The sequence below is a fragment of the Halictus rubicundus genome, chromosome 5 (assembly GCF_050948215.1).
Source record: "Halictus rubicundus isolate RS-2024b chromosome 5, iyHalRubi1_principal, whole genome shotgun sequence".
Lineage (NCBI taxonomy): Eukaryota > Metazoa > Arthropoda > Insecta > Hymenoptera > Halictidae > Halictus > Halictus rubicundus.
In genome coordinates, this window is record NC_135153.1 from 12755594 (window position 1) to 12775721 (window position 20128).

Consider the following 20128-nt stretch of genomic DNA (forward strand, 5'->3'; position numbering starts at 1 on the left):
AAAGCAGTGGCGCCATTTATTTTGGAACTGATAGGGTGAGCCAAATTTGAACGCTGTAGGCTGAGGATCTACTCATTTTTAATCGTGTTGGGGGACCTACTAATTTATAAACGACTCAAGCTGAGTATATACTAATTTTGAAATGACTGAAGCTGAGGATCTACTAATTTTGAAATAACTCAAGCTTAGGATTCACTGATTTGTAAACGTGACAGACTGAGGATCAACTCATTTTTAAACGTGTCGGGGGACCTATTAATTTATAAACGACTCAAGCTGAGTATATACTAATTTTGAAATGACTGAAGCTGAGGATCTACTTATTTTTAAAGAACTCAAGCTGAGGACTCACCGATTGTTAACGTGACAAGCTGAGGATCAACTCATTTTTAAACGTGTCGGGGGAATTTTTAGATGACTGAAGCTGAGGATCTACTATTTTTTAAATAACTCAAGCTTAGGATTCTTTGATTTGTAAGCGTGTCAGGCTGAGGATCTAATTTTTAAGTGAGTCAGACTCGAGTTGTACCAACTATTACCCATTCTTCAATTACCAATTACCAATTGTTCAATACTACAAAGAGTTGATATAAGAGGGTGAATCTGAAAGATTGAAAAATCTCACATTTAATAATTACACCCTAAAGACATGAACAAATAAATAACGCACTGAGCATGCTAGATCGAAATGAATAGCGTCAAAAGAATCACCATCGATTCAAGGACCGTTCCACGGAGATTCCACAGTGATTTCTTCGTGGTCGAAAAGGAAAAACGACATTTTTCAGGATCTTTAGCTTCGTTAGGCCAAGGATCTGGCCGTGCGGCATCCTCCGTTGGGTGTCCCAGGCCCTGTCCGCTCTACGACGTGGACTGCAGCGTCGTAAAAGGAGCCGTAGAAGGTACACTAATAAACATTGTTGGGTTTAGTGCCGACGAGCGAGTTACTTTTCATATTTCTGCACGGGATTTACGTCCTGCCTTTATCGTTGTAACCCGTCCTGCTTCCCCCCGTGGTTCACGTTTTCAGCGGCGATGTACCCGTGCTTTACGCTCTGTTTCGTGCCGCGCGCGAGCGCCGCTTCGAAATAACTAGTGTCGGACACACTTAAACAATCGGCCATTGTGACCACGACGGATCCAGCCGGCAGATTAATTCCACGCGTCCGCGGAGACCCGGGCACACGATCGATCTTGTACTCGATGCTGGACCATCGATCCGGCCACGATCCGCTTCGAGATTCACCTAGGAACCCCTATGACACGATCATGTTGAAGTTGCTCGAAAATATCTGTCTTTGATATGTAGATAGTAAAGCAGAAATGATAGTACAGGCTCATTTACTTATTAATTTCTCTGTATCTATCAACAATGGAATGAAAAAAGCGACAATACTGAAGAAGAAGTAATATTACGCTCTGTCCACAGCTTTAATCTAAACGCTTTTATTTGAAAACAATAAAGTATAGTTTCCTAATATAAACTCACCCTAAATCCTAGCTTGTTGGAGATAAAGAATGAACCTCGAGAATTCTATACATCACACCCTCCTCCCATCTTCCACGCTTATAATTTATAATTTTTCTTGGCTGGCACGTCCGTTGCTTTTTGTAACAAATGAATGACAACGAGAAGCCGGCGAGGCCGTGCTGAAAATCGCCGACGCGCGGGAGACATAAGGCCCAGTCCGAGACTCCCGGGGGTTCCTATTAATGCCCATTTCGCGTTTAATCTGGCCGGTGATCTCTCGAGACGCGAATGGCCGTGCAGCGCGGGGCCCGGTCGCGACCAAGCGAGAGGCAACGGATACAGCGCGAAAACCGATGAGTACAGTGTGGAGATAAGGGCCCAGGGAGAAGGGGACGGATGGTAGGAGGATGACGGCTCGACGGCCGAGCGAGAAGGACGCAGGAAAACCGGCGGGCCCCGGACGCCGGCGGGCCCGACGCCGCGGGGGGCCTCACACGCACGGGCCAACACACCGCACCGAAAAACCAACATCGGCGCCGACAAATAACTACCCATATTATCCGATCTTGTAGGCTACCATCTCGCCACGAGTCCTTTGTGAGGGGGCCAGCGTTATGTATGGCGGGCCCCGTGGAACCGAGACGGTGAAATACAGCCGTCCCCTCTCCACGGATTTCCTCCTGGGCCCAAACCTCGGCGCGTTTCCAATGGGAATCTTCTCTATCAACCGTCTGAACATAACGCCGCGCTTGCGAATTTTTTTAAACGAAACTAACGGACACAGCGTTTTGAAACTTTGCACATTGTTTTGGCATGTTTTAACGAACAGGATAACATTTTTTCCGTGCCGATACAGCTATCGCTTCAAAAGTTATAGCGTCTTGAACTGAACCTAAATCTGACTTCTTGTCGTAACTTTGCATTTGTGGTCTTCTAACGACGGATCTGCGAATTTTACCAGACGAAACTAAGAAACGTATCAAATCTGAAACTTTTTTCCTGAATTTGACAATCTTCAAAGAATAAAGAGACATTTTTTCTATGCACAAATACCGCTGGAATCCAAAGGAACAGTGTTCGGAACAGACCCTTTGATTCGTACGTACCCTCTCCTTGAGAACGAATGCGTGGCAGCAACGACTGGCCAGCCAGAATAATTATCATCGTGATTAATGAACATTCGATGCACCGATTCACGAATACCTGTTTCTCACCGGTGTCGGTGCAAATGAATGGTTTTCTGGTCGGAATCATTGGTCGCCAGAGGCGAAGGACTGTAGTGGGAATGTCGCTCGCGCAGTCTCGCGTTTCCGAAGTCGACTTTATTAGCATGGAGGTCACGATTTCGCGCGAGAAGACCTTCGTTTAGTCGCGATCAGGTTCCGATCTGACTTGCAGCTGCACATCGTTCGCGACCTTCCTTTATTAATTTTAATACGGGACGGATAAGACGTTAATGAGACCGCGCGCGGAGAGATGGAGAGGAAGAGAGAGATTCCGATAAAGAGTGGACGCAGCGAAGATCGTATCTGGCTGGCAATTAATCGGGTTAATTTCGTGGACCCAGCTGTTTCTGGACGGGCCTGGCTTCTTGACACGTCGTTTCCATCGCCGGCCGATTTTGGTCGGAGTAATTAAATTCCAAAACACGGCGAGCTCGCTATCGTCAAATGACCACCTATTCGATCTATTAGTACAAGGTCAGTGCAAAAATTTTAATAAGAAACCCTGCACGAACTTTTGATCTAACAATTTGTTTCGCAAACTTATCGGCTGAAAGATTGAAAAGTGAATTTATTTAAGAGCTTGCTTATTTAAATTTATAGATCGTTCGTTTAACTCTTGTTTAGGTTCCCGCAGAATCCAGGAACGATAAAAACGTCGGGATCACGGTTGATCGTTGTGGGAACGTGTTTCGGCGAAAACCAGATGAACAGCTCGATGAGAAACCGGAAGCTGCAGGGAGCCAGACGAGCTAAAGAGGACACATAAAGAAATGAGTGAAAAAATTATCGGAGAATAACGCCGACGGCCGCCGCGGATCGCATAAATAATAATTATCATGAGAATTATCGAGGAAAACGTGGACGCCGCGGAAAGAGCTTTCGGTCATCGACGATTTATGCGATGGCGTTCACAATGGACCTTGGATCGGCTTGGAACGATGGGAAACGAACTGTCTTCGCCTCAGACACGCGTCCATGGAAAACTTCGCGGTGTTCCAACCATTAAAACAAAAAAATACAAACAATTACACAAGCGGGAAACGCAAGATGAATGAGAACACGCTCCATGACGCTTGGGCGCAATTTTCACCTACAAGCCACAAATTTTATAATGCTCGTAGCAATTTCGATTCACAAAGATCTACAATACTAGTCATTAAAAAATATTGTAGTTCCATAATTTTCTGAACTTCTGGAGTGGTCGAAAAGGGTTCTTCCTCGAAACCTGTAATAACAAATAAAATATTACAGTACTGTGAATTCTCTATATATGTCGCCGAGGTGGCCGATAAATGTCGCGGAATGATCCCCACTACCGCACACCTCGCGAGGAGCCAAGAACGCAAGTAAATATCAACGGAATTATATGATATTTGGTATCATTTTCATTAGAAAAATGCCACGAATATGTTGGTGATAGTTCCGCAAAAAAATAATGAAAAATAAAGAAGTATTGTTATTGGATTAACAGTTCTCAAACCGATACTACCTGACCCGTGTTATGTTTACACTTCTCGGCGGCCGAGCATCGCTGTCCTTTTCGACGACATCAAGACCCGTGTTGCTGACATATATCGAGAATTCACTGTATTTCTAACTTCCACTTTTCTGATTGTCTGGGGTCGCTGCTCCCACGAGGGCGGGGAGGGGGGAGCTTAGGCTTCTATTCTGCGGATGAGCCTGGGTGTCGAGCTCCCCGGAGAGAAAAAGAGAGAAAAAGGGCAGAGGAAATTCCCCATCGATGCGGGGGAAACGTTTCAGCCGGCATCTTCCGCGATCCTCGCGATTCTGAGACAAAGCGGCGGTATGGGCAGAATGTTAAACGTGCCGCCAGCCGGTTGGAAACTTCTTAACGAGGATAATTTAATAACGTGGCCGGTACATTGTCGGCCAGTTTATGTGCCATTGTCGGGGAAAGAGCGCGGGAACCGTGAGCGGAAACCGCGTGGAAAAGGCAGCGCTCGTGCCCTTTTTCTGGCCCGCCGATGCTCATTGTCACGGCCTGATAGTCATCAAGGCCTAATCTTCCCGATCGGGACCGGGCCCTTTGTTGGAAACGCCTCTCGCCACTCTTTCTTGTTTTTCTTTCGCCTCGAACTTCGCCAATTGCGGCGAAGACAACTACATTCGTCTTCAGCCGAGGGAAATTTGCATATACGAGTTTTTCGGCCCGATCGGAAGCAACTTCAGCCTTTTTATCCGTGAACGATCTCGAAGCTTCTGTTTCAAAGAATAATTGAAAAGGGAGCAGCATGATCGAACAGAACGGTCCCTGAAAGCCTCGTTAACGATCCCTTCTTCCTCTTCCGATCGAAATCTTCATCGGTTTTTCGGCGATCTCGAAATTTATGTATTAAAATCAAGAATAATGGAAACATAATCTTCGTGATTACCATGAAGAAAAAGGGGTTCGGTAATGAGGTTTTCGAGCAGCATTTTTATACCGTGTCGGATCGCGTTTCTTTTCGGTAACAGAGTGGCATAATGAAGCCTTGGATTTTATATCTTAATAGGAGGCGCTTTTAGCGGAAGTAATTGGAGCGCGATCGATCGCCGATTTTTCTCCGTTTTCTTTTTCTTTTCTTTTTGTTTTTGGCAAGCCGATGATAATTACGATAAGGGTGGCGACGATAATAACGATCCCGATGATCGGCAACGGTGGTAACGGCGACGTCGATACCCGGGGATCGTTAGTGTTCCGCGAAACCTGTGGCTCAAGAGTTAACCCCGGTTACTTTGTGGGTAATTGGAAGCCTCGGGCTGAAATTAATTAGGGTATCTTTGGCTGGTATCAAGTTCGCGCGCTTCCTCGCGGCGGGAACATCAATTTGAGCAGAAGCAATTATCAATGACTTCGCTCGCACATAACTTCATTAGAAATCACGGTCTAAATACTCGACGACGGAATTCCCATCCGGAATCATCACGGGTCTGAAACGACCCGGGTGTATTCAACAGAAATTTTTCTCTGCAATTCAGTTTGCACTTTCGACGGAACTAGCTGAAATTTAAAACAGTTGATTCAGAAGATTGATGAACATTCACTCGATTGTCCCCACTGAGGCAATGCTAAAAATGATGTTACTATAATTTAAAACAATTTTTACATAAATGTATTTGTGTGTAGTCATTTTCTAAAACGTTTAACACTAGGCTCACGGGACTCGTCAAAACGACGGGTTCTAGAATTCTTAGTCCACAATTATCGAAATTGTAAAGATGCACGAATTATTCAATAAATTTATTTCTTTGAGTACAATTCTCGATACATGTCAACAACACAAGTGTCGCCAGCGTCAAGTATCGTCCAGGAGACATACCCGTGCCGTGTTATGCTTACACTAGTGGGGATAATTCCACGACGTTCATCATCCAAACCTTGGCGACATATATAAAGAAATCACTGTATATTGTAAAAGAAATAGCTAAAAACTTGGATAGATACATTTTCGTTATTTTTATAAAGTATTGTAGAACGGGCATATTTAGCGGCCCGTAAACCTAGTGTTGCGGTACGAGAAAATAGACTTGATATAGACAAAATTAAAAGAGCAAAATATTCTAAACGGAATTTATATTTCGCGCAAAAATCCACAGGTTAGAAATACCATCTGAGAGACCATCATATCCGCTATGAGAACGAGAGGAGTACCATTTTCTACCGCGTGTGAAGTATTTGAAAAAATGCTGCGCGATGCAGGAGCGCTAGCAAGGCTATCAAAGTTGCAGGCAATTGGGTAATGTTTGCAGTAAGCAGGCGATAGGATCGAGTGAGAAGGGGTTAGAGGGGGGGGGGTGCAGCTCTCGTTCAGTGGGAGTTGGTGGCGGTCGATCGAATCGATGCCAGTATTCAGGGAATGCGAGATATGAAATCAGCTTTCAGTGACCGGATCCGAAGGCAAAGGAAGCCGCGGCGACATCAGCGACAACGCGGCGAGCAACGATCCGCGCCGCGCCGAGCCGCGACCGGTAGCTGCGCGCCATTTCGCAAATTGAAATGGAACGGGCGTGCTTTCTTTTTCTGTCTTTTTGCCTTCTCCTCTTCTTGGTCGTCGTCGTCGTCTTCTTCCTCTACGTCGTCCGCCTCCTCTTGTCCTTTTTTCTTGTTGTTCCTTTCTACTTCTTTCTTTCGTTTTTTTTTCTTCTCGTCGACGTTTAACCGTAATACGCAGCGCGTTTATCCGCGTGTACCACGGGGACCCCGGGCAAAAAGAGAAGCTGGCGCGTACAAACGGCAAGGAAATATTGCTCGGTGTCGGCGCGCGAAAATTTATTGCCGCGCCGCCTGCTCGAGAGAGCCGGAGCCCGCGAATCGCGAGCAGCAATTGTAGGGAGCCACGAATTGCGAGAAACCGGAGGGAGGAATTGCGGGTTCAACGGAATTAGGAAAAAGGAAAAGACTTTCCCGCGGAGAGGGCGGAAATTTGAAGAGGACTCGAGAGCACGTTGTGATTCGCTTTGTGGGAAGCTTGGAATTCGGGGGAGTGACGTTGGAGAATGGCTAGATGTAAAGTAATGGGAAAACTGGAGGATTGGTTGCGATACAAGAGGCTAAAGTATGGTTATAAGTATGTACGGTTAGATGGAGTGGCTGAATTAGGTTGCAGCGCGCGATCGTTTCAGGTTAAACGACGCGGGTCCGCGGTAGCGGGGAAGATGGGTGACCGCACCCGCGTACTTTACAGGAAAATGAATTATGATCTCCTTCGCAAGCGGAAATACTATGTTCATACACAACTCTAATGGGGTTTCCAATGGTATTCCTACTCCCTCGGACAACGTACTATCCAAAATCACACACAGATTCTTTAAAGGTGACGGTTGTTGCATATCATACTGTCATCAGAGGTGTGGGTCGTATTAGGATGGAGAATTGTGTTGTTTGGTATCTCTCATTGTTCTCACACTAACCGGGAAAATAAACCAAAAGAATGAAAATAGAACAACGACCATAGTGTACAAAGGGAATGTCTCTGTAAAGAATGAGAGATAAAAAAGGTGTTCACAGTAGTAAGAAAAGAAAATAAAGAAAATCTGGATAAATAGGGTAAGGAAAACCCGTCCAAAAAGATCGGTGGGCTGCTAAGAATGAGAAGGAGAAATATCCCTCGGAAGGATAAAAATAGAGGAAAAGTCGAAAAAAAGTGTTATTAAGACGGAAAGAAATTTGGAGAACCAGGGATCCAAAACGTGAAGGGAAAATAAAACAAGCGTGTAAGGGCAAGCGAACGAACATCCGGATAAGCGAAAGAGCGGAGAGAGTAGGAGGAAGATTACAGACTCCCGCTGACAGGAAATAGAGAGAGGCTTTAGCCGAGGGTGAGTGGACAAGGCGCGGGGGACGGGTCGTGTTTCGGCTAATCGAAAATGTGAAATGAAACACACGAACGGTCCGGCGTGCTCGCGCGCGGCGTTTCAGACGTCTGACGGCCCGTTAAATTATCGCGCAAAACGATGACAATGTCCGTGCGGCGCGCGCGGTTTCTTCCGACCACGCCGGGCCATCTGCTTTTTAGACGGCTCGTTGCACGGCGAATCGTCCTCCGTTCAGCGTGTTTGTCAAGTCCGGTGCTCATTCTCCTCGTCCTCCAAAGTGGAACACCATGATTTGCCGCGACAAATAGTCCGAGCGAATCCCTCCGCGTGTTCGCTTTTAGAATCGCAGCTACCGTTGAATCCTGACGCGTTTGCTTCGCGCAGAAACGAATCGTGGCGGATCCGTCCTTCTTGCATCGAGTTGCTCGAGACTACATAGCGATTTCTGACAGTTGAATCCGGGCAGAATCGACGTGGGATCGGTGTCGAAGTGTGCCGAGTCTGCCGAGCATCCAGAGCTCGTTCTCCGGTGTCCAGAAAAATTCTGCCAAGGCCGGAGTCGCGGATCTACATGAAGTATCGCGCGGCACTTAATCTTCCCGGTACAAGAGAACGTCCTCGAGCGAGCAAGGAACGATCGACGGGGCCCTTCTCCCCCGTGAAAAATCCACGGGGAATCGGTCGCCGGGACTGCTCTCCGGCTCGCATAACGATTTCGTTCGCGGCGGCGACAGCGGCAACACTTAATAAACGCTCGCCGATGCAGAACGAGCAGCGAACGGATTTTCTTGCGGACTGGCGGCGGCGGCGGCGGCGGCGTCGTCGTCGGCGGCGTCGTTTCGTGGCGAGCTACATAAATTTCGCGAATAATTCCAATCTATCAGGCTTACGTAAACGCGGTAGGAGCGAGCCGTACGTTCCGCAGCGCGCCGCGCAAAACACCCACGTGCGTTTTCTTGCCGTGCGAAACGATGCTATCGGCCGCTGACAGGATGCATTACAAAATTATGCAAAGCGGCGACGCTCGCGATTAATATCTCACGGGGCACCGTACCCAAGGCAGCGTGCTCTTACGCCGAGTGATTTTCAGCCGCAATAAATACGTCGATCGTTCTGGATCACGGGGGGAGAGAGTAATTCTCAATCGAACCGGCGAACTAGTTTCGTTTTTTCAGCGATCGCCGAACTTTTACGAGAACGTATACTTTCATGTTCTATAAAAATCTTATTGGACGCCTCGCTGCACTAAATTCTGAGGAATTAAAAATTCCATAAACGCGCGACGACCGATCATTACACTTCGGATTTTAAACAAACTTAGCAAGTTTTGACAAAAATTAGTGAAATAGAAGACAGTGACAACATTAGAAGAATTATATAATATTAAGGGACGAAATCGATTTATTTCTAACTCCTATTTCCCGTTAACACAAATTTTTATTTGGTCTACTGATCGTGCAAAAATCATTTTCCATGTTAGTTTATCATGTCCGACGAGCACAGCTCTGGACTATTTGCTTACCCGCGTAATCAGTCATTCCGCTTATGATAAACGGATACCTGAAAACTGCGTTTACAAGCATTTCACCGCCAGGTGCGTTCGTCCATGTATTTGTTCGTTCGAACGTGTCGAGGGGATATTTTCGACCGGTTACGGCTAACAAATTCGCGAGCTGCAATTTGCAACACTCCGCCAGAAATCTCGTTATTTGTCGTATAGTTCGACTGTCCAAATTTTTGTCCCGACGGTATATTTGCTCTTATTCCAGATGAAAATCATTACGGTAAATAAATCGCTTCGATTTTACTCTGTGCGACAATTTTAGCTCTCGCGACAACAACGCTCTGTCTCCGTCGCGCTTAGCGTCGGGCAACAAAGGAGCGTTTATTTATGAGTCGTACGCACGCTGTTTTCGCACGGCGACGCGAAAATTAACTAACGATCGGGCGGACGGGCTTCGCGGAAATTTGAACAAAATTGCGATCGCAGTTCCGTCCGATCGAACGGCGGACGCGATCGCAGGATCTCGTTCGCTCGCCACGGTCCAGCGTGATGAAAAAGCGGCGCGCGTGTGCGTGCAAACGTTTACACGCTTAAACGTTCGCGATGATTTGTAAACGGGAGAGAGCCGGATATCGGTTCGGACCGTTTCCGTCGACGGATTTATGAGCGCGCGAACGTTTAACGTTTCGCCGTTTTAATCGCCGATGCGTCGTTAATAAATGCATCGTTCTCTGTCCGAGTGCTACGGGAGAAAAACGAGCGCAATGTCCAAATGCGGCACAGATTAACCCTACAGTCAAAACGCGGCCGGCTAATTTTTCGAAATTCTGAAAGATAAGAAGACCAACTTCAAGGAGAATATTAGCAGGATGTTGGCAGGATAGACAACTTTACCTAAATATTAAAGTTTTACTTCTCTGTTCCATAACACATTTTACGATTTCCTAACCATTTTTAATATTTTGGGACTTTTGAATATTCGTATTTGCGGTATGTAGCAGCATCTACAGTGAATTCTCGTTACGAGTCAGTTGCGCCGTTCCAGTGACTGACTCTTAGACGAAATCTGAGGTTGTCGCCGAGCGTCGCATTTGAAATTCACAGTGCACGCTGGAAACCTAAGAGTCATATCCGTCTACAAGTCATAAAAGCCTATGACTACTAAGAGATAGTGACAAGAAGACTGAGAAAATGTCTTTTTCCGATACAATGTTGCACGTAGCTCGAGATACGGCTCTCGAGCTTCGGCCCCTCACCGCGATGGCGTGGGTAGTTCCACTGACTCCAAATTGTAAGGTTGGCACTGACTCGTAATGAGAATTCACTGTATTTTGTAGCATTGAGCTTCAAATAATCTCTTCAAAATTATTCTCTCTCCACTGCGCACTCTGACAACGCAGAGGTAATATTTGAGCTTTGACTATTTTGCAAGCATAAATGGTAATGGTACCTCGGTTTTCCCATACGTTATCCGAATACCCATCAAACACACCTCCGACGAAAAATTTAGTTTTGAGGTTTCGGCCACGTTTCGGTGGTTTGGGACCACTGTGCGGCCCGACGCCGCGGATACGAGGACCACGCGGTGGTTCCCTTTTTCGCGATAAATTCAATACTTAGCTCTGGGGCTCGGGGATCGAATTACGGACGCCTAAGGGCTAGCGCGCGGCGATTAAATCTTCCTCGGGCACTCTCGTCCCTTGACCGCGGGCCGCTCCGCGCCGAAGACGGAGACTTAATCAACTCCGAGCCGATGAACTCCGCAGACAAGCGAAAATCGTTACAGAGCCGGCCCGAAAATGTCGGCGAACCTGTTCCGGCAACATCCGCCGAGAACCCGAGCGCGAAAGAGGACAGAGAAACCAGCGAGGCGCGGCGCAACGGGGGGAAAAAATAAAAACAACGCGATAATCGAACGACGACGACGGCCGGAAGGTGCTAACGGAATTAAGCCAACGTTTCCTTACTCCTGGCTAATTTCTTGTGTGGTCCCCCACCTCCCGACCCTGTCCCGGACAGGATGGTTAAACGAGTCGATAAATCTTGCCCGCGTTCGGTGCATGCACGCCGCTTTATATATCGGGCCCGCGTAATTAGCCCAGAGACAACAGGTGAGCCTGACGCAGCTGCCGCGCCCGGCTTCTCTTGCGATCGGCCCTGACGTGAACCTAGACCAGCCGCGTTTCAACATTGACGCACTTTTAATACCTCAGGTGCCGCGCCATGCGCCCTGGAAATCTAATCAACTTTCTCATCGAACGCGAAAAGCCAAGATTTATTACAGTTCGCTTCGAACTGCAAAAGTTTTTATTCACTTTTTTTTTTCCGTGTCCGTAAATTTTGTGTCTGTTCTCATTTATTAGTCTAACGCACAGAAAGGAGAACTTTTCTGTGATGATAAGGGTACATTTGATAGAATATTGTAACTATGAGGGCTTGGGGTCAAGTGTCCACTCACTGGACAGGTCACTCCGTTTTAAGAAATCCTCGCCCGCGAAGAATTGAACCGTCAAAAATGAAAAAAAAAACATTTACAAACACCGAGCGGCGTCCAGCACACTTCTTCGAGACAGGAGCGTCTCCTGGACCGAGAATTCTAAACGATCAAAGAGGCGCCATCGCTTTGCTGGTTGCACCATCCTGTTTCCAGGGGTGTTTTGTTGCGTCCAGCGGAAACGGTTGAATGGAGGGAATCAGTTTTTGAAGAGGAGTCCGTTGAAGTCCAATTAATGCGACCGATTACAAGCGGCCAGCGGGTTAAACTGTCCCGTAAAAGTTGTCGCCGCGCCGTAAACGCGTCGCCCCGTTGCTATAGTGGCCCCGCGCGATAGCTCCTCGGGCCGATCTTATCAGGTGGTGCGCGGATGTCGGCGGCGGAACACCGCGGCGACGAAATACGGCCGTCTAATTTTACCGACATGCCGCAGTCGGCTAATTAACTCGGATCCGCCGCGCCGCCGCTCCCTCGATTGATTTATCGCCGGACGCGAATCGATGATCGCGACAGCCCGCTACAAATTTCGGTACATCCTCGAGAAACCTGGGAACCCGACGCCGCCATCTGGTGCATCCTCTTCCTCCTCTCGGCGCAGCATTTTTTTGCAATTAACAATTCACCGCCGAACTACCAAACTTGGGAAGATCAAATTTGGTATAGCTGGACTGCGGATTTTACGCATTTAATGCATAAAAATAAGGGTTTTTAGATTCTTAGAAGATTATTAGATTCTTAAAATCAATTAACACTAGGACTCAAAATTTTTAAATTTACAATTATTAAGGGTGCAAGAACGCACTTGTGAAGAATTGTGGATTCGTTTCTTTGAGCACATGTTACAATAAAAATGGCTATAAATCTAATTGAATACAATTTTCTTATTTTTACAACGCCATGTAAGTAGTCACTTTTAGTGCTCCGTAAACCTGTCGTTAAGAAGGAAAGAAAGTTCTATTTGGCTTCTGCATTTTCATTTTGCAAGTTATCAAACAGCACGTCGGTTCGCTTCGTCCGGTGGATTGAATTGTTGGTTTTTAAAATTGACGGCCGAGGTGCGCGGCGTCGAAGCGCCGCTCGAGTCGCGTCGATCGCGTTGCGGATGGATAGGTAGGTGTAATTATTGCGCGAGATCGAAGCCACCTGTTCACCCGCGGTTTACGGAATCGATTACAAAGTCGACAGGTTCGCGCAGAGCCGCCACGAGCGGACTATAAGACGCTGTTCCGCTGTCGGCTTAGATGCAAGCCGATTATCAGAGGCTATGACGTATATTCGACCGGTCGAAACCTCGATGATGGGTCTTGGCAGACTACTGGATGCCTCGTTCTATGAATCCGGTGAATTAGCTGTTTTCATCCATGTCGAAGGGGTGAAAACAGCCCTCAAAGTTGGGGACCAAAAGAAAATTCTTTGAAATATCTCCGGAACTAGGGGGTGTAGAGAAAGATTTTCGTTTGTCACCTATAAGTTGTATATTCCCTTGTAAAAATAATAAATCAGGGACTGGGTTGAGAGAAGTTGTCAGAATAAAAAAGGTAAGAGAAAGAGACATTGGATTTTAACAATGCCAAAAGGTGCAGTAGTGTAAGTATGGTAGAATACAGTGCGTGTGACCGTGGACGTTCTTATTATTTTTGTAAAGTGAAATGTGTGATGCTAAGAGTGATTTATACCAATTCGTAAGCCAAGCCTCTTACCTGGTGGCAAGGTCGAGATTAAATGAAATGAAATAAGGAAAAATATAAAATAAATAAATAAATCAAAGACTAAAATTCCGTAATGGATGGCAGAGTCGGTGTGGCGTGTTCCCCGGTTGGAATCGATGGGAAATCGTTCCTCGTGACGGCGATTAAAAGGGCCTGGATCGCTCGAAATCGCCTGGGTTGCCGGGAGGGAAGATCTCGGACACGCGTGTACGCGGGGATCGGCGATCGAGGGATCGATAGCGACCAGTCCGAGAGAGAAAGAGAGAGAGAGAGAGAACGGCCACGGTCAGGCTGGGCCCGGCTCGTATAAAGTTGTCCGTGCGCCTTCTTCGTATAATCCAGAAGCTGGAAAGCCCCTTATGGCGGCCAGACACACTTCCTCGCCGTTTGTTACGTCTCCTGCCACGTCTCCGGTTGGAGCGTGCGCGCGCGCTCCTTCCCCTGCGCCCGCACCCCGTGAACCCCTCGCCGTGAACCCCATAGCTTGTCGGATTTTCTGCGAGCTGAACTGCGGGGATCATCTGATTGCGTGCAGCAGAGCGGAAGATCCAATTCCTCCAATTAAGCTTTCGCACTTTTTGATGGCGAGGGAAAACGGGACGAACACGGGGGGCGACGAGGGGGTGACAGAGGAATGGCTGAGGAGCGAGGAGGCACCCGAGAGCGCCGACTCGGAAGAGCAAGGGAAGTAGGGGGGAGGGATGAAATTGACGAAAGGTGGACGATAAGGGGATGGAAGAAGAAATCGAAGGGGTGGTTTGAGGCTAGGACCATCTGGAAGAAGAAGAGGCAACGGGACCTTGGCCAGGAAGAGACTGTAGAGGAGCAGACGACGAGGGGGTGGAAGTTGAAAGAAAGGGCTGGGGGTAGTTTAAATGTAAAATCACTTGAAAGAAGAAGATGCGATGGAAACTTGGAAAGGAACAGACTGGAAGGTCAGACTTGATGGAGAAGGAGACAAGAAGGGGGTAGTAGTCGAAAGAAACTTAAGGGCTGGTGGTAGTTTGAACCTGGGACGACTTGGAAGAAGAAAATCGAATGGGAACTGTTACTGGCAAGTGTGTTTATTGGGGGATTAGCAATCAAACTAAATTTAGGGGTTGGGGGTAGTTTGAGCTTGAGACCTCCTGGGAGAAGGAAGTACAACTGGAACTTGAGCAGGAAGGGAAAGAAGGTTCAGAAATAGTGGAAAGTTGGTAGAAGTCGAAAGAGATAGAGAGAATAGGGGTAGTTTGAAGTTGAACCCACCTAGAGGGTGAAGATGTAAGACACATTTAGACAAGACGACGAAGCAAATTTAGAAACAGTGCAGGTGTTAAAATTGCAAGAATATTGAAGGACTAGGGGTAGCTTGGACGTAAGATTGCCTCGACATTAAAAACACATCCAAAGCTTGCCATGAACGCAGGGGTAGACTACAAATACGCAAAACTCGAAAGAAGTCGAGAAATTGGGGTTGGTTTGTCGCCAAGACGATCCGAAGACTAAAGACACAGCCAACCCGAGGAAGTAAGCAGAGAGAACAGGTTGGAATTATCGCGGAGGTGAACGATAAGGAGTCGTTGGTCGGAACAAGGGTGAAATTATTTGAAAAGAAGCGAGAAAGATTGAAAGGGGTAGGCTCGGGTCTTGAGGCCGGAGCGAGAAGACGCACGGGGATCTTTGAAAAGATCGGGGATAGAAGAAGGGAAATTGAAAAATATAGAGGTCCGAGGAAGCTAGAGAGTCGTGAAAAACGAGCGGAATCTCGAGGCATGAAAGAGAGAATGGTATAGTCGGCGGGGAGAGTCGGAGAAATGGCAGCGAACGGGTAGAAGCGCCGCAGGGGAGTGAGCACGGCGACAGGGATTAAGCCGCTTGTTAAAATCCGACATTAAGGGCGTCGCCGGTCGATTGGATTCAGTCAGACCGCGTGACAATTGACTCACGTCATCAGCGTGATCCTCAATCTCGTTCGAGAATGAGATTGCTCTGCAGAAATCGCGACGTTAGAAACTTTCACTACCCGGGGAGCCCCGGCTAAATGGGATTTCATTGTGCGACCGGGAAGAACCGAGGCCGCTTTTTCGACCCAGCATCCCCTCGATATTCTTACCTTCCGACGATTTTTTAACCCGCACGCTTGTCCCGCGAACTGTACTCGCGTCCCTGCCGCTGCAAACGGTGTGTTTCGAACCCTAGCTGCAGACAAAAAAAAAAAGACATAATTCCTCGGGAAATCAGAAATACCGTGAATGCAACTGGGTCGCGACACAGATCCGTTCGGGTACCCATCTGGCATCCATTTTTATTTATTAATAAGGCACAGAATTATGTTCAGGCAATTGTGTGTTTCTTTTATGTGCGTCTACAATGGGACATAACTAGACTGCGAATTATTTAAAATGAAAATTTTCAAAGTCGCTTGTAACCAGTGGATTTAAAGTGATTTGTTTTTCAATATTTTCTTCTAATGGCTTTACGAGTTTTGTTTTGCATTCATCTATTTTTTACCGTCAATGTGTAAGAACCGCAGCGTAGACGTAACTAAATTGTTCAAATTAGAAAACAGATTTATATTTGCAACCGGACGAGTTTATGTAAAAACACTAGACATTCTTTCAAGACATTTTGGCTTTTCACCGAGAGAAAATTGTCTAACACGTTCAGCGTTAAAGAAGGTGCGAGTTTCTGTGGGAAAAGAACAAGAGGGGTTCGATTCCGCATGACTTCACTTTTCATTTCTACCCTGGTTTGCTTCGAAGAAATCTTATCGAAGACTGTATTAAACGTCGATATTTTACCTTTTATTGGACCGCTCTGGTAGAAATGGGAATTTCCAGGAATATCATTCGAAAGGATAGCGTTTCCCAAGCAGAAACCATCCGGAATTTCATTTCCATTTTCGTTTGTTCGAAGAAGTCTTGTTAGGACAACCGAGCGTGGCAAATTCCGCAGAAATTACGCACGCCACCGGCGATCCAGAAATGCAAAGAATCAGGGTGTCGCAGCCCGTCGTAGATCACGGGCGTAAACGCGACCCCCTAACCCGAATGGTCGAGGCACGACAAAACCAGCACTAATTTCACAAACGAATAAACGCGGCGGGCCGGAGAAAAAGAGAGAAAGAGAGAGAGAGAGAGAAAGAGAGAGTCGAGGGGTGGTCAGAGAAACGGCTCGAGCGTGGAAAACGAGGAACGGGGGATGAAGTTCTGCGAAAGGCGGCCGAAAGACCGCGTTGGTAGGGGTGGAATGTGATAACGCATGGGGTGATACCGATACACCCATGGAGATGAGTCAGCTGCGCCGACAGACCGAGCTCTCACCCCTGCCGTTCACCCCCGACTGACACCGAGGCTGTCTCGACGTCGCTCCGATCGATCATCTGGATCCTCGTGTCGAATTTCCTGATCCCTAGATCCCTGTCCTCTGTCCAGTATTTCTTTTATCTATCTGCTCCGTCGTTAGTTTAGTCCATTCCTAATTGAGTGCCGCACTGAACAAGATGGTTCAAGCACATCGGCTGCTTTGATCGAGAAAATTGTGTGTTTATAAGAACCGTAGAAAAATAAATTGAAAAATTGCTCGAAACATGGCAAAACATTATTGAAACAAATAAGGGCATGTCTCAATTAGAAATTGTTAATTGTATTATTTTAGCACGGTCGCTGGCGGCGTCACACATGTGCGAAAATCAAATTAATTTTATGCACGTCGTTACATCAATTAGTATCGCGTAGTACGATAGTAGGAAAATTTATAACTATTCTAATATGACAATATTTTTGTTCATTCTTGACAGTAGGACGCGATGCATTTGATACAATATTGTACCTGTGAAAGCTGTTGCTGAAATAAATGCTTCTAGGGAACGTGTAATAATAATATTGTTCCTAATATTATTCTTTTCACACCACACCTACCTTTTAGATTTACCTAGCTCGCGTTGCTTCATAAAAATTACGACATAGACTTTTATTATGGCAGATGCTCGACAAAATGTGTTCTATAATTTTCCATAAACGCGTTCGATAATTGTGGAATAAAATACCGGTCATTTTCGTTGGGAGATCGAACGAACGTTGCGGTATTTCAGTTTCTTGTGCAACGATTATGAAGAGGAGGGAAGATCGAGCGGACCGTGGAGGAAATATTTAGCCGGCGATCGGAGAAAGGCATCGTACTCGTTTCGGTCTGGTTCGCGGAGCGGAATCGGCTTGTTATCGGGAACACGCGAGGCCAATAATTTTCGGCGGCATCGAAGATCGAATAATATGCAAACCGAGTCGGACCACCGTGCGAGCGTGGTTCGACAAGCCGGTGAACGAACGGGAGAGGCGAGGAGAAAGAGAGGGAGAGAAGAGACGGCACGAATAGAGAGATCGGCCGGTTTCGGCCGCGCTCGACGCCAGGCTTTATCGGTAAGGGTGTCGAAAAGATAGACATCGCCGGGGAATACGGCGACCAAAGCGAGATCACCGCCACCGGGCCGAGATAAGATCACGTCGGTCCCCGGCAATACAGATCGTTTACCGAGACCGATCGGAGATCGGCTTTACGGTGTCCCTGCGGGATCGTTCCGAACCGATGCAATTAGATCCGGCCAGCCCGACGTGGACAGAGGGAATCGACGCGTTTTAGAACCGTGAAACGCTGCTGAAACATGCTCCCCGCATTCGAACCGCATTTTTCAGTGATCCGTTCGTCTCGGGGGTGTCCGTGGTCCCTCGCCCCTGTTCAAGAATTCGGTTCCCGAACAACCATACAGCGAGAAATCTGAATTCTTCTTCCATTTTCTAATAGCACAAACCTTTCCGAAGAGAATGCCGTTTGTTTTGCTCTGGGAGTCGTGAAATCGCGGATTTGCCGGCTGAAAATGTCCAACGATGTAGATGTCTGTAAAATAAAAAGTTTTGGCATCGATTGCTGGAGACAGTAACCATAGACCTTTTTATCTTTTTTAACACTAGGTTTACGGGACCCGTAAATTTTTAATATACAATTATTAAGATTCTAAAGATACACCCATTATTCAACGAATTTATTTCTTTGGGTATATGTTATTCAAAACGTGGCTAAAAATTGCAGCAGAATAATGTAAAATAGGTTTTGTCAGAATAAAATGGATTGGTCGAATACAAACCTGTAGAGATATTAGAGGAATCGAATGACGTTGGTATATTATTCTCGACTTATTATCGGATAATGCAATGTTATTTAACTTCTGTTTCCTACAATAGACTTGGGCAATTTTTATTTGGCAGAAAGATTCGCGGTCTAATGATAAGGCACGGAGCCGGACACGTGTTTTTCATTTATCAGAGTTACGAGCCTGCCCGGTTGAAATGCAGTTCTTTTTTCATAGCGATTCGCGAAACGACCGGCGGAGAAGGTGGATCTAGAATAGCCGTGGACAAGAAATAATCGTAAAGGTTCTTGGTCGAGCACGGAATGATAAACAGGAGATAAATCGTAATTATCTGTGCTGTGAGAAAAATCGTGCGGCAGGTGGTTAACAAGAAGACGACGAGCTCGTAACGAAAACGAGGCGATAGGATAATACCACGGGCAGTTGAGATCGAGAGAGCTCCTCCCATTCGAACGATCATAATCCGAGTCGCCTCTGATCGCGAGGAGTGGGCCCCGATCCTCGATCCTCGCGTTTCGATCGCGCGGCCGCCGCACCGTCGCGGCGCTCGCCACGAAGAGACGAAGAAGAGGTGGGCCCCTCTTCTCAGTCGGCACGGAGATCGGCCTTAATTAACTACGGAGTCGACGAGGGAGCCAGCTCGTTTGCGGGTCCCCGAGGACGACCGGGCCCTCTGGGTGGCCCCTGGGTGGCCACGGATTCCAGTTTCTCGATAATTGGTCGAGGTGTTTCGACACCCGACCACACCGGCCTCCGAGTATGAGGAATAAATCCGTGCCCCCCTCTTCGGGTCCCCGGGTCCCAGCTTTTGCCTCCCCCCTTACTTCGACGGGGGCCCATTCCACTGATTTAAGGGCCCCCGCCGAAGGGGCAGCGGAGGGGGACCCAGAAGATGGCACGATACGGCCAGCCGATGACACTAAGAGAGGCGCCTGCTTACGATCGTTATGACGCCGAAAGCAGACGATTAATTTGCTGGAACTGCTCTCGACCGGTCGTCGGGGAGGTCCGCGGCGGAGGGGGCGCGGGTGGATCCACCGAAATAACGACCCGGTCCAGGATTCTCTTCGATTCGGCCGCCTAATCGCCGACGGTGTCGATTTTATCCCGCCGTTCCCTGGATTAAAGCATTCAACCCCGCAGACAACGTATTAAAATTGCATTATGATACTTTATAGCACACTCTCGGTCGAAAGGGTAGAAGACGTGTCTACAGTAGTCGCGCCGTCTGGTTCAGTCACGATAACTTATAATAGTACATACCGTATTTTGTAATTATT